At 30.3% G+C, this 14773-nt stretch overlaps 1 pseudogene; it reads right to left on the bottom strand.

Annotated features, from left to right (window-relative positions):
• Positions 1-14170, bottom strand: part of LOC21390338 — a 14942-nt pseudogene extending 772 nt beyond the window's left edge.
• Positions 14171-14773: the final 603 nt, after the last annotated feature.

The following is a 14773-nucleotide window of genomic DNA, read 5'->3' as shown; positions in this document are numbered from 1 at the left end:
ATATAGATCACACACACATATATATACCATCATTATTTAATCTCCTCATAAGAGATTTTCTTTTTCCTATTTTCCGTTCATCTCAATAGTAATATTAGGTAGTACTATAAGTTATATCCTCATCAACTATTTGTGCCGATTTTGTATTTTTCTTCCTGTCCATTAAACCACCTCGACATTTTAGTCGATTTATTTCGTGATTCCTAAGGCTTAAACCATATAGGCGTACATAAATTGGTGCCCGTTTTATGTCTTGAGTAACTTTTTTTCCCCTATGTACGTAAAGTGAAAAACGCTTAGCGCACACAGTACTATTAAGCACCGTAACTAATAGAAGATGGACTCCATTGAAATGTGAGATCCATTTTCTATTAATATGTGATGCTCAATAATACCAGTGTTTTTTTAATATTGTTCGAAACTGAAAAAAATAATAAAAAATAAAAAAACAACGATTTTATATAGGATCTCCACTCTTTATATTAATGAAAAGTAAAAAAAAAAAAAAAATTTAAAAGAATTAAGTATAAATTACAACTCTTGAAGAGCTATATATTAATAATCGTTATCGTATCTATTAACTCATTACCTGTCCAGCAGCAATGAGAGCTAACAATGCCAATGCAGTATGGAACACAGTTGAACGGTTACCTTCGAGATTAGTGTATACCTGTTTCATATCCATCATTTGTATATAAGAAAGAAATCATCCCTTAAAAAGTTTTAATAACTAAAGAAATCTTCAGATATCTCTGGTGATGATCATTTGCTTTCTCTGTGAGTATTGGGAGAAAACGGTCTTAAATGGGGAGATCCACTTATTGATATTCCGAGCAATTTGTTTTTTCTTCGGCTGTTATATTCTGGTTCAAGTTAGTCTTAGTTGATAGATAAATAAAATTTAATCCTATAATAAATTAAGTAGTCGACCAAAAATATTTATTACAATTAATAAAATTAAATTTTTATCACACCACATCATTAAATTGTTATATTTAATGGATGACTATCGATGGGGACGTATTTTAATAATGAGAGCGCTGAGGTTTAAGATGTGCTAAATTGATATAAAAATATTGTTCACTCTTCTTTCATTAATAAAATATCCTAATAATATTCAATTAATTCAACATTGTTAGAGTTTAAGGATGTTGCTATGACCCATCCATAAAACATGTAAAAGACATAAGAAGGCAATCATTAAACGTAAAATTTGATGTTAGACATCATGACGCGATAGTCATGAACGCAATTGATTATGCATGTTATGTCTCTTCAACATCAATGTTAAGTACAGTGACTATAATCTCTTATTTTTTTCGTTTTTTTTTTTCTGTTTTTAAAATGGGTAATATTACTGTGTTTTTCATTTCTACAAATTATGTAGGATGGAACTTTCATCGAAATGGACCATAGCAAAAGTTGAGAGTTTTTAAATACCTCATTTTGACATGAAAGGTGACTTTCTCCCCAGCCACCATCTGGTAGTTGCTTTGACAGTAGAAATTCACAAGCTTTTCTCAGGACATGGCTGTTATTGTAATTCCGCCCACAAGCAACCGCCGCCTCAACGCCGGACCACGTTCCATACGTGTAGCAAATTCCCCAACGACCATACCTGTAAATCATATACAGCTTGCTAGTAAATTAAGTACATTCATGCTTAAATTAAGTACATTCATGCTTGAAATTAAATTAAGTACATTCATGCTTGAAAAAAAAGGAAAGAAGGGAGGAAAGAAGGAAGGAAAGAAAGAAAGAAAGAAAGAAGGAAAGAAGGAAGGAAAGAAGGAAGGAAAGAAGGAAAGAAAGAAGGAAAGAAAGAAGGAAGGAAAGAAGGAAAGAAAGAAGGAAAGAAAGAAGGAAAGAAAGAAAGAAAGAAAGAAAGAAAGAAAGAAGGAAGGAAAAAGAAGGAAAGAAGGAAAGAAGGAAAAAGAAGGAAAGAAGAAAAGAAAAAATAAATTGATCTTCCCTGTAGTGTTATATGTTTTTGGTTTTAATATATTACTTATGAGTTGGAGACTCTTTTTCCTTTAAGAATTGAGCATATATGTCCTCTTATTCGTGTTTTATTTCGTGTAAAGAAATAAGATCATGTCATGTTAGTTAATTGTTATGATTTTATAATTGACGTGATATGAAATTATAACACTACAAAAAATTGTGGATTCGACGACGCTAATTAGACGACGGTTTTATACAAAACTGTCGTCAAACATGCCATTAAAAACACAGTAGTTCACGTGGCAACTATAGACGGCGGATTTTTAAAAAACCGTCGTCTAATACTTGTATCTTTAACGACTGTTTTTCATAAAACCGTCGTTGAATCTAGTTTTTAATCCATAAAAACTTCATTTCGCAAAAATTCACTCGAATATCAAAACGTCCACCCACTGAGTTATTCCGCTAATCTTTCTGCCCAAACATCGCCGCCACCCCGAATAGGCCTCTTTTTCCTTCCATTCGTTGTCGTTATCCTTCTGTTCACCGCCATTTTTTCCATAAATCCAAGAAGGACTACAAATCCAGGAAGAGCATCAAGTAAATTTCATTAATTTTCTATTTTTTTGTATAAATTTGATAAAAATAAAGAAAATAGCTTAGATTTTATAAGTTTGAATATTATAGATGTTGAGTGTTTGTTGTTTGATAAAAAAAATTTATGTTGATGATAAAATTAGTTTAAGTTTTGTGATTTTGAGTAATATGGGTGTTGAATTTTTAGTTTTTGTCTTGAATTTGTTATGTAGATGATGAAATTTGTTTAAATTTTATGGTTTTGAGTCATATGAGTGTTGAGTTTTTATTGTTTGTCTTCAATTTGTTATGTAGATATAATGAATTATGTTCATGTTTTATGATTTTGAGTAATATGGGTGTTGGGTTTTAATTTGTTGTTTTAAGTAATTGTATGATTTATGTGTTTAGGTAAGTGAGATATTTATTGTTTGGTTTTTGTGTAGCAATGGATAGGAAATTGATGTTTGCAGATAGGTTGAGTAATGAATAAAAGGAAGGGGTTGAAGAATTTATTTCCTTTGTAAAGAATACAATGAAAGGGAATATTATTCATTGTTTGTGTGTGTAATGTGGCAATATTAAAAGACAATCAATGCAAGTTCTTAGATTCTATTTGTTCTGATGTGGCATTGATCGGACTTATCAAACATGGATATGGCACTATGAAGTGGTTCCAAGTTCATCTTCAGCTGTTGGGGGAATTAAGTGGAATGACAATTATATTGATAATGAAGATGATGGAAGTAACATGGTTGATATGATTAATGATGTGGAGTAAGAATTTGTGCACCAACCAAAGTTATTTGAGAAGATGATGGACGATGTGGAGACACCATGGTAGTATACCCAATTGTCCAGATTAAGTAGATTATGGAACTTGAAGGCGTCGGGTGGGTGGTCAAATGCAAGTTTCACAGGACTCTTAGAATTTCTAAAGGATGCACTTCCGGATAATAATCAAGTGCCGGGTTCTATGTATGAGGCTAAGAAGACGTTGAGCTCTATGGAGATGGAATATGAGAAAATTCAAATGATTGTGTGCTATATCGGAGATAATGTGAAGACTTGGACGAGTGTCCAATGTGCCATGAGTCTAGGTGGAAGAAAGGTAAGAAACCGTCAAATGGGAGAAAAGGTGTGCCGGTGAAGGTGTTATGATACATTACGATCAAACTAAAATTAAGGCGATTATATCGAAATTCGGAGGATGCTAAAAATTTAACGTAGCGTCATGATAAGAAGGTCGACGATGGCATGCTACGACACCCTACCAATTCTCCATAGTGGAAGACATTTGATGCAGAGAACCTTAAATTTAGTGTGGAACCTAAGAATCTCCGCCTTGCGTTGGCGGTTGATGGGATGAATCTGCATAGTGATTTTAGCAGCAAACACAATACTTGACCCATCATCCTTGTAAACTACAATCTTCTGTCAGACTTGTGTATGAAGTGGAAGTTTCTAAGGTTGATGTTTTTAATGATGATGATTCAAGCCTTGTCTCCTTAGATGTTGAATGGACATGTGTTGAAAATAATAGAAAGAGAAAATAAAATGATAAACTATATGTTGTAATTTATATGAACATTTAATTAATATGTTGTTGTGATATTAATCCTAAACTACATTTATTGATGTATTATTTACTATTTATAATTCATTTTTATTTAAAAATTTAATATTTTATTTTGCGGTTATAATGATTCCATGAATTGTGGCCAAAAAGCTAATAAAACACGGAATTAATAGGCCAGCCTATGGGGCAACAACAAAAAAAACAGCCCGAATTTTTTTTTATTTGAGAAGAACATATAATGATTGTTTTTTCAGAAAACCGTTGTTAAATCTCAACATTAGACGACAGTTTTATAAAAACCGTCATCTAAAATACGCACCGAGTCTATTATTGTCAAGATTAGATGACGGTTTACTAAGAAAACCGTCGCCTAATGTCATTTTTAATGACGGATAAAAACCTTCGTTATATGCCATAGATATTTAACGACTCACGATTAGACGACAGTTTTCCTAACTGTCGTCTAATCTTTTAACGATGGTTATTAACGATTGTTAAACATAAAATTTGTATTAGTGTAATTAACTAACATGACATGTACTTAAGTGGCATGATATTATTAGAGGACATAAAAAGGAACACAACAATGGATTCCTTTTGTTAAATAGGAAAGTACACATGACAATTACAAAATATGAAATCGTTCTCAAGAATAATTTAGAAGGTATATTTAATATAATGATTAATAAGAGAATACTTACCACGATCCATCAGGGTTTTGTTCGTTATCAATATAACGGATTGCTTTTGAAATGAAACTATCTATTTCCTCTCTTCGATGTTTAGGATATAATTTGCGAAAGAGCGCCAGACTCTGGATTACGGATGAGGTACACTCTACATAGCTGAAATGAGAGCACAATTAATTCTAAGGAAGCAAATATAACTTATAACACGTATGTGTGTGTCTATATATACATATATATATATATATATTATTAGTTTCATATAATCCGGCCATCATAAAGAAATCTTACTCTCGCTCAGTGATAGTATCTGCAAGAAACTCTGTGGGATTTAAGTACTGCAAGTGACAGTGAAGTTATAATGTTAAATCTAAAATAAAATCATTGAGTTTGAACACTATATATAGTTACTAATTTACATGTATATATAAAAACCTATTTGTACGCATAATAATTATTTCAAGGTTGTCCGAGACAATCTTAATAATGGATTAGTCTCAATATATACCTCCAACCAACGGTATGCCCTTTGTGGTTCCCAAGAAGATATACTGCCATTTGTACTCTGCAGTTTGAATAGCATAATTAGGATTAGATGAGACTAATCTTACAGTTGATTTAACAAGAGAGGAAAATTGATAATTATGCAATTGCTCAAAAAATTGATATTGGACCATGTAATCTTTTTTTTCGCTCTGCCAGAGGGTTTTAATGAGGTCTCTCTTAATTATTATTAATTTATTATTATTTTACCTTTTCTGTAGGGTTGTTTCTTGTTGTCTTTCTTATATTTCTTATTTTGTTAGCATTTGCGGTTGGATTTTTAGCCAAACCTAGTTAGAATGTGAAAATTTTCTGATATTAGTTACCATCTCTTTTCTTTTACATTAATTTTCAAAAAAAAAAAAAAAAAAAAAAAAAAAAACAGATTATCACTACAAAGAGCCAAAGGCCCAAAAGTGCATATCAGAAAAACAAAGATTTCGTGAGACTATAAATATATGCTAAACTTCTTACCTGATAGGAAAGCAACACATTTACCGCATCATAGAATTGCTCTGGATCCATTTTCTCTCCAACTATTGTTGGTGAAATTTGTGAGAGCAAGAGTGCAGCCTGTGAACAGAGAAAAAAAAAAAACCAAAACTTTTTTTTTTTTTTTTTTTTTTTTTTTTGGAAAAATTCCTGCAAAGTCCAAACTTAAAACTACAACCATATATATTGCTAATATATTATAATGTGCATATAAGTAGTGCATGTACTACAAGGACTGGCCATCTGACCTTCAGTGATTCCGCACTGCAATCAGAGATTATCCAACCTTGGTCACCAATATTAAAGGTCTATCCACCTTTACATATATGTCTGTACATTTTAGTGAAATTTCCAGGATGATTTTCACGAATCTGCGGATAAGGACTCGGTCGGTAAGCAAGTAGTATACGTGACGCATACCGAGCCGCCAATTAAGGTAGAGCGTCAATGAGATCAAACCTGTGAAGCCTTCAAGAACTCGTGTGCTTTTCGAGTGTTGCCCCATACTCTTCATTCAGGACACATGAGATAATTGCTTGAATTGCAAGACATACATCCCAAGTTTGAGAACCCACCCCCTGTAACGTAGTACATAAGAGTGTAGCATTAAAGTTAATTCGTACTTTTGTTAAATGAATAGGACTTGATGACTTAGAATCTGTTTAGTTCGTTGATTCAAGTTCTTAATTCGAGTTGAGATGTAACTTTAAGTGAGTTTTTTACTGTAGCAAAAAATTAGATGTGATTGTTTCTAAGAGCTTTTTACTGTAGCAAAATTCGAATTGGTGAAATGAACAGGACTTTATAGTACTGAGAAAAAAAATTTTTTTTTTTTTTTTGCCTTCTACTTTTTTAATTATATGCGTTCTTTTCTTTTACAAGTAAAGAGCACACTGATTATTCACAAATAAATCGACCATAGAACTTTTTAAAAAAAAGGTAGAACTCTACTAAATAATCTCATTCACGCAATTCTTTTTTTATGTATACGTACTTACAATATGTTTATTGGGAAACCGAGTAATTTTCTTTTGATTATGAAGAAGACTTGTATATGTAAAGTAAAAGTAGTGAGATAAGTTAGAAACCTGACACTTGGCTCCATCTTCAGCAATCCAAAAAAAATCTGGAATTCTGGCCAGGTGATACTTGAATGCTTCTGAATTTGGATCTTCAGCCCAACACACAAGCATACTTAATATCTACACAACAAGTAACGTTTAAAAGTTTTGATAGAAAGGCATGAGTGTGGTTTGAATGGTTCATTTAATATTAACTCATCAGGATTATCGTTATTTTAATCGTAAGATAATAATCTAATAATTGTAATAAATTAAGTAATTAATTAAAAAATTATGATAATTAATGAGATTAGATTTCTATCACGCTACATTATTAAATTTCTATAATTAATAGATAATCACCATGTTGATCATTAAAAACTTATTTATAATATATATAGATATGAAGATATTCATGATATTTATACAAGGGTTAGATCTATGCTGCTACCTTCTCTTGACTCCCAATAGAAAGATAGTTGCTAACCATATCCTCATAATGAACATGTTCAAGAGCAACTTTAAGTGCCTTCTCTCTTAGCATAGAAAAAGGCCAGCGTGTTAGAATTGGCTCTGCAACGTGGTACAGAAATCCCCAAAGCATATCTTGCACCAAAGGATGTGGGTAATAGAGATCCTCCTAAAAAAGCACAAGTTATTAGCGAATTGAAATATCATAATGAAACTTATTATTTGTTTTTTAACGTACTTTTGTTTCTCGAGTTTGAACCACAATATTTCTCAATTTCAACTGAGAATCTATATTCCATTTCAAAATCCGAATAATACTCTTTTTTTCTCTCTTAAACACCAATCCAGTTTAGATTCGCAGTTCAAATTAATTAAGAATTTTGAGCGCGAGATTATACTGACCTTTAATACATTGTACCGAGCTTTATTCCAGTTTATTTCGTCATACGGCTCATTATATAGTTCTTGCCTTAGTGATTCAACCAATTCGGTTATAGGGCCAACGAATCTCTTCCCATACAAGAATGACATGGGCAAGTAAATAAGACGAGCTAAGGCTATCATTTTCCCTGCATTTTCACGAACTCAAGTTGTTGAGTATAAATGTGTGATCATCAACAGCTAAACAAGTCTAGTTTATAAACACACATATATATATATAATGGAAACGTAACTATTAAAAACTCGTGTATATATATAAAGTTGTGTCCAATTTAACCTGGATGAATGCAAAACATTCTCGGCAAAAGCCACAATTCCGGAGGCAGTGGATTGCAGCCTGACCACTCATACACGCCGAGCACCTAAACGAAATGACACAAAATGAAACAGATCTGATGAATTACTAGAAATTAGCTCTAGTTTATTTTTTCAGGATTTTAAGGGCAACACAAATTTTTTTTAGGATTTTAAGGGAAAAAAAAAAAAAAAAAAAAAAAAAAAAAAAAATTTAGCATTTCCGGGGGAGTGAATATATGCAGCGTAATGAACATGACACGATCATGTAACGTTCTTACCGTTAGCCAAAGCTTTCCCCAAGACGGAATTCCCAAAACACCGCCATGGTCAAGAATCCATTTTCTGCCCCTAGCTACAGCCCTACCCTCACCGTCCTCAGGACCCTCTCCCAGCAACCGCAGAGCAATGTAGCTCTCCGCGGAGCTGATCATCGTGCTAGGACCTTCTATGTGTTTGCCCCAACCTCCATCTTCATTCTAACCATCGAAACAAATAAAATATAAAATAAAATAAATGAAACAAAATCATTAACACCATATTTGATTTTTAAAAAAAGAAAGAATGACGAAAGAAAACAATTGATACCGGGATAACTTAGCACATCTTGACTGTATTTGTTTCACAACTCAAGTTGAGAATTTGAGTTGTGTATGTGAGAGAAGAATAATGTAATAGAAAATGTTGAATTTAAATTTTTCTAAAGGAAAACACCATAATAATAGAAGTTGAGTTGTAACTTGAGTTATGAAAAGAATATCGTTCTTAAGTTCTAATCACAAGATTGACACCCACTAAATAATCTCCATCCACGCCAACCCCCTAACTCAAAATTTTAAAAATAAAGGGAAAAAATACAAAAGGTTCATATGAAAAAAAATAATAATAACAAAAATTCCCAAAGGCAAACTTAAAATTAAGCCCCTTAATAAAATAAGAAATCAATAAGGGTTAACAAACTGACGAAAAGAAATAAAAATAGGACCAAATAGGATCCACTCTCCAGGAAAGAGAAGCCTAGTTAAAACCTTCAATCAGAAAAACCCTAGGAAAAAAAAAAAAAAAACCTAAAAGAAAGAAAAGTACATGACCCAGTCCAGTCTATAAAATAGCTTCCATAACCAGTCAACAAAAATGTATTAGCTCAGCAAAAAAATAAAATAAAATAAAAAATCAATACATAAATTTAATGATTAATCACCTGGTGGTTGTAAATATAGCGAATTAGTTCCTTCCGGTGTTCTGGTCCAAAAACGGTATTGAGTGCTCCAGTAATATATAGTACTATTACCTGCATGCATGCATGCATGCATTTCTTATCTGATCAGGTGAATTTTTCACTACAACAAGTAGCTGACGCGTGAATTGATACAATATTATAAGTTATGTATTGATAGAGATAGGGGAAATAAATTTTCTCTATATATTGGAAATGATAATTAATATTACAAAGTGATTTCCACCTTAACTACTGCTCGACTTTAATGAAAAAATCATCGAATTCTTTCATATATAGGTATTTTACGCATTTACCTTTTAAATTTGTATGACTTTAGCAACTTGTCTTTTATACTTTTAATTTTGTCATGTTATCCTCTCAATTTATAAAATTATTACAATATATCTTTTGATGGTGATTGTGTTGAATAAGTGTTGAAAAAACACAAAAACTTTTAACAATTTAAATGTAACACAAATATTTAAGTTTCTCAACTTTAAATTCCTTAAATTTAAAAAAAATTTGAACAAATTTAATAAAATGGGGTACATTACAATAATATTATAATTTTAAAGAATTGATTTATAAAATTAAAACTTTAGAGGACAATTTACTAATCATAAATAATTTCGGAGATAGTTGTGCTATAAACCGTCCATATAATATTGATCTCATCCCCTTAACAACTGTTCAACTTTTTTTTTCCCCCTTTTTATGGTTAACAACTGTTCAACTTTTAACCAAAAAAAACCCCACGAAGATGCAAGTAGTTAATTATCTTTACTTTCGATATAACGGATGGCCTTTACATACCAATTATCGTTCACGATAAGGAAAAGTATCGAAATAATGATGATCATAATAATAATAATAACAACGATAATAATAATAATAATAACGATAATAATAACGATAATAATAATTATAATAATAATAACGATAATAATAACGATAATAATAATAATGATAATAATAACGATAATAATAATAACGATAATAATACTAATAATAATAACGATAATAATAATGATAATAATAATGATGATAATAATAATGATGATAATAATAATGATAATAATGCTAATAATAATAACGATAATAACGACGATAATAACGATGATAATAACGATAATAACGATGATAATAACGATAATAATTATGATAATAACGATAATAATACTAATAATAATAACGATAATAGTTATGATAATAACGATAATAATACTAATAATAATAACGATAATAATACTAATAATAATAACGATAATAATAACGATAATAATATAACGATAATAATATAACGATAATAATAATGATAATAACGATGATAATAACGATAATAATAATAACGATAATAATAATAATAACGAGAATAATAACTATAATAATAATAACGATAATAATAACGATAATAATAATAACAATAATAATAACGATAATAATAATAACGATGATAATAATAATAATAATAATAATAATGATAATAATAACAACGATGATGATGATAATAATAATAATAATAATAACAATGATAATAATAATAATAATAATAGTAATAATAACAACTTTTTTTCCCTTTTTTTATGGTTAACAACTGTTCGACTTTTAACCGAAAAAACCCCACGAAGATACAAGTAGTTAATTCTCTTTACTCTCGATATAACGGATGGCCTTTACATACCAATTATCGTTCACGCTAAGGAAAACGGATGGCCTTTACATACCAATTATCGTTTACGATAAGGAAAAGTATGGAAATCATTTTCTGGGCAATAATAATAATTATAATAATAAGAATAATAATAATCCGAAAGTACAAGAATTACTAACCAGAGGAGGAAGGAAAAACAACCCGCCGGCACATTCACTTGGCCAATGGCCATCATGGGCTTGGATAGACGAAAAAAAGCTGAGAGCTCTTTTTAGTGTGGTCGTCACTGCTTCTTCTGTTATCTTCTCACTTTCCTTCACTTTCACCGGCGGTGGAATTGGCTCACACCCATTTTCCTTTCTAAGCTGCAGTTACAGGCTTTGCATTATTACGATATTAACAAGAGTACCACACTCCAAAAAAAAAAAAAAAAAATGGACGGGGAAAATTTAAGTGATACACTTTGAATTTTTATTTTTATTTTTTCATAGGATAACAATAACAAAAATTACTTCTCAGCTAATCGAAATGTGTGAAGTTTTTCATAAATATTAAGGCTCATTCAGTTCGCTAATTCGAGTTTTTAATTTGAGTTGAGATGTGATGTTATGTGAGAGCTTTTTATTGTAGTAAAAAAATTAAATGTGACTATTTCTAAGAATTTTTTACTGTAACAAAACTCGAATCAGCGAAAAAACGAGGCCTTAATGTCTTGTACTCTTTTACACACATATATTTAGTCGAAAATTACAGTAACTGTGCAGACGGACTGATCTATTTATATCTTCCATAAAAAGCTTTAAAATAATAATAATAAATTATGGTTCTTCAGTGATAGTAACTTTTTTATTTTCTCTTTATGGATTATAAGTCAATCTTTCTCATTAATGCTTTCTTCTTTGTTAGGCAAACCAGGAATGCATGTTGAGTCACATCAATGAATGAATCAAAGTGTACCCATAAGAAGTGAAGTGCACTCCAAACTAGTACTTATAAATTAGCTCTTATTTCTAATAATGAATCTTGTAAACGTAGGGCCCGTTTAGTTCGCTGATTCGAGTTTTTAATTCGAGTTGAGATGTGATTTTATGTGAGAGCTTTTTACTGTAGCAAAAAAGTTAGATGTGATTGTTTGTGAGAGCTTTTTACTGTAACAAAACTCAAATTCTAAACTCGAATCAGCGAAATAAACAGAGCCGTACATTTTCTTTTCCACGTAAAGATTAAGGGCTTGTTTTTTTTTAGTGAAAAACTCAAAAAAAAACAACTCAAATTACAATTTTATTTGAGTTCATGTTCTTTTAAGTTTAAACTCGAGTTTAAACTCGAGTTCAAACTCGAGTTTATGACTAAAACTCGAGTTTAAGTTTCCCCTTCAGCTCGAGTTCAGAAACTCGAATTCAAATTAATGAACAGTATTTTTTCTATTCTTAAAAATGCTATAACTTTTTCGTTTTAATTCTGATTGAGATGATTTTTTTTTCTATGCGTTGATAACGAAAAGACGAATAAAACCCGACCCATATACCCTATTAAAATTTTTCATCAACATTGAGTTTTTATTAAAATACTATATAAATATAAATTTAAGTTTTGACTCACTCAAACACAAATTCAAAAAGATTTTTATCTCAAACCATAACTCAAATGTACACAACTAAACACAAACTCAAATTACAAGTTCAACTCAAGTTATAACTCAAATTCAACTCAAGAATTATACTCAAGTTAAACTCCAAAAGAACAAATCATTTACGTATAATCACTAACCCCTTATTTTAATTTGTTTTTTCCTCTTCAAGGTTGGTTTTCTTTTATATTGGATTGAGCTTCCGGGCCTTTGGTTTTTTGCATAATTTTCTTTAGAAGAAAAATCTCATATGGATCGATTAAATGTTGCCTCTTACTTTGCGGACTAATTGTGTAGTGATTGCTCTTGATATATATATATATATATATATATGCGCGCGCGCACATGTAATATCATTTGTTCTTATATGTAATTTTCTTATATGCTGGTGTAATGTATTGAATTATATTTATTAAATATTATAATAAAATAAATTGAGTATTACACTTACATAAATATATAAAAAAATTACACGTGTTTAACTGGTCTAAGTGCCAAACTTTGCTAAATATGCAAAGATATGCAAACTTTGATCATCGCATGATTGTAATGAATAAATTAAGGCTCCATTCATTTCACTAATTCGAGATTTTAGAATTTGAGTTTTGTTACAGTAAAAAATTTTAAAAAACAGTCAGCTCTAACTTTTTTACTACAATAAAAAACTCTTACATAAACTCACATCTAAACTCGAATCAGCGAACTAAACGGTCCCAATTCAGTGACGATTTTTTAAATCAGTGCTAGCTGGTGTAGCTGTAGACTGCAAGTCTTTTAAACATATCCATAGATCTTTTGTAAAATTTAAAGCATAGCTTTGTCATGTATATGCAAGCTAAGCGATTAATTGTCACAATTTGTCATATAATTCTTCACGAGCCATCTTTTCTTTTCTTTTTTTGGGAAATGACCTCGTTTAAAATATTACTCAACAAACGTCTCGGGTTTTGTTAAATTAGAAAAATAACTCTTTAAAAAAAAGTCAATCAATAATTTATTGATTGATTGACTCGGTAGTGTTTATCGCTAATTGATCAATATAATAAATATTTAACTAATGTTATTTAATGATAATTTATCAATCACTTATTAATTAACTTGATGATTAATCATTAAAATTGACCTAACTATCCACCGTCAGATTTACTTTAAATATATATGTATATACATATATGTTAACATTTTTCAAAAATGAAAAATAGGTGGCCGGTTTTACAACTTTTGGTGTGTTAGCCCTAGCGCCTTCTTGAAGCTTCAAATTACGAGAAGCTTTAGTACCTATTTTATAGGTCTATAATTAGTATATATTCATGAAATGAATCGAGAGATCATAAATCATAAATCATAAATATAGATAAATTATTTAAAATAAAAAAAGGGGTACTAACATGCATTCTCATTAGAAGATCGGCACTTTGTTTTTGTTGAAACCTGTTTTTCTTGAATTCTTCACGAACGTGCTCGACTTGAGCACGCTCTTCTGGTGTTCCGGCGTTGGGATCATATTCCCAATGTTGTCGACCAAGATGATTGTACTTGGTCATCATCCACGGCCCACCTTCGCCTATCTTCAACTTCCACATTCTCTATATTTTATTTATTAAGTACAAAAAAAAAAAAAAAATATGTATATATATATATTAAAAGGACAAGAAGAAGATCTTACACAATTAAAATATAAAAGCAGATTTTTACTGGTAGGGTCTCTCCGCCAGTAGATTAGTTTTTGATAATTAAATTTATTTAAAATCACATTAAATTAAAAAAATTATGCAGAATAGATGAATTTTAACACATATTTTAACGATGAAAGTAGAGAATTACTGACAATTTTTTTTCCTGACCCTATCAAAGTACCTCTCAAATAATAAAGAATAAACAAAATAAAATTTAAAAATAAAACAAGAATAGTAGTAGGGACATTAACTTCTCTTTTTTTTAAAACTTATTTTTTTTTTAAGTCATATCGGCACTTACAAAACTAATAATACAATTAAGATATTCCTCTAACTAATAGTGATCTTCATCTAACGAAAAAACTAACTCTAATCTTTAATGACCGTGTTTGGAATTGATCCCGTTTTTATTTTTCACATTTTTTAAGAAAGAAAAAATTAAAACATTTTCAAAACGGCGTTTGGCACAATAAAGACAAAAAACGGAAATGAAAATGATTTTTTAGTTTA

Source organism: Morus notabilis, unplaced genomic scaffold, assembly GCF_000414095.1.
Source record: "Morus notabilis unplaced genomic scaffold, ASM41409v2 Scaffold2182, whole genome shotgun sequence".
Classification (NCBI taxonomy): domain Eukaryota; kingdom Viridiplantae; phylum Streptophyta; class Magnoliopsida; order Rosales; family Moraceae; genus Morus; species Morus notabilis.
Note: the sequence above shows the minus strand (reverse complement) of the source record. Positions and strands in the feature narration are given on the sequence as shown.